General features: G+C 39.6%; 1 non-coding gene across 1 annotated transcript; it reads right to left on the bottom strand.

Annotated features, from left to right (window-relative positions):
- Positions 1–1,143: 1,143 nt before the first annotated feature.
- LOC123326611 lies at positions 1,144–1,289 on the bottom strand. The gene has a single exon (XR_006541205.1). It is a non-coding gene; the product is annotated as a U4 spliceosomal RNA (small nuclear RNA).
- Between the last annotated feature and the right edge of the window lie 482 nt (positions 1,290–1,771).

The following is a 1,771-nucleotide window of genomic DNA, read 5'->3' as shown; positions in this document are numbered from 1 at the left end:
TACACATAATTTTTTCCCCTAAAATAGCAGGTTTAGATACAGCAGATAGGTTATATAAATATGATTACTGTTGCATTTCTAGTACATTATGAGGCAATTATATTTTTAATATATTTAATATATATCATTTTTTGTTTTTGTTTTTTGTTTTTTTTTAATCTACCCGGTCTACATGTCTGACTAAACTGACAGATTTTCACTTTGCAGAAGAATGTTTCATGAGCCATTAGCAAATGTAATACCCCAGTATTCTCCTGTGAAGTCCTATAGTCTGTGTGGGCTTGAAATGCCTGGCATATTTAAAGTTAAGTCTCACAATGGCCAATGAGATGGCTTCCTTGTCCTAGAAACTCTTTATTCACTTAGATGCTAGGACTCCAGACCCTGCAGTGACCCGTCTCATGGGCCACTCCTTTCCTCCCTCTTCCTCTTCCCTCCTGACACTGAGGAGCTCTCAGGCTTAATACTAGGATATCTCTTTTCCTTTCCCTTCTTCCTCTTCCTTTCTCTTCTCTTCTCACCTACACTGATTTCCTCAATGAGCACATCACATCTCTTTGTAAGAAATCTTCAGCACATGATGATGACTTATAAATATACAGTTGATTCTTTTTTTTTTTAAAGATTTTATTTATTTATTTGACAAAGAGAGACACAGAGAGAGAGGGAACAGAAGCAGGGGGAGTGGGAGAGGGAGAAGCAGGCTTCCTGCCAAGCAGGGAGCCCAATGTGGGGCTCGATCCCAGGACCCTGAGATCATGACCTGAGCTGAAGGCAGACACTTAACATCTGAGCCACCCAGGCACCCCTATACAGTTGATTCTTGAACAACATGGGAGTTATGGGTGTTGGCCCCCTGCACAGTTGAAAATCTGCATGTAACTTTTTTTAAAGATTTTATTTATTTGACAGAGAGAGACGAGAGAGGGAATGCAAGCAGGGGGAGTGGGAGAGGGAGAAGTGGGCTTCCCGCTGAGCAGGGAGCCCGATGCGGGGCTCGATCCCAGAACCCTAGGGTCATGACTTGAGTCGAAGGCAGATGCTTAACGACTTAGCCACCCAGGTGGCCCTGCATATAACTTTTGATTCCCCCAAAACTTAACTACTAATAGCCTACTGGTGACTAGAAGCCTTACCGATAACATAAACAGTCAATTAACACATATTTTGTATGTTTGTTATTGTATTATATACTGTATTCTTACAATGAAGCTAGAGAAGTTTTCAATTAGCAATAATCACGCTTCGGATAAACCTCATTGGCTACAATACTGCCACTGTGCAAAGCTACAATGAAGCTAGAGAAAATAAAACATTATTAAGAAAATCATAAGGAAGAGAAAATACATTTACAGTGCTGTACTGCATTTATATAAAAAAAATCCACATATAAGTTGATCCGCATCATTCAAACACGTTATTCAAAGGCCAACTGTCTATCTCTAGCTCAAAGTGTCCCTTGAACTCCAGGTTTCTAAATTCAACTGCCTACTAAAATGTCCAGTAGACATTCCAAACTCATTGCATACCAACCCGAACTTTAAAGTTTCAGAAAGAGAGAAAGAGAAGAAACACAGGAAAAGAAAAAGAAAACAATCCTGCTTTACATGTTGTCTGCTTCCTGTCATGTAATGGCAGTTCCACTCTTGATCGCTCCAGCTGAAACTCCTCAGAGTTATTTTTGAATTCTCTTTTTTCTTCATACCTATATCAGTTCATTAGCAAATCCTTCAGTTCTTCTTTGAAAACATATCCAAAGCCAACCATTGCT

Source organism: Neomonachus schauinslandi, chromosome 13 (genome assembly GCF_002201575.2).
Source record: "Neomonachus schauinslandi chromosome 13, ASM220157v2, whole genome shotgun sequence".
Classification (NCBI taxonomy): Eukaryota; Metazoa; Chordata; class Mammalia; order Carnivora; family Phocidae; genus Neomonachus; species Neomonachus schauinslandi.
This window is presented reverse-complemented; position numbering and strand designations above follow the sequence as displayed.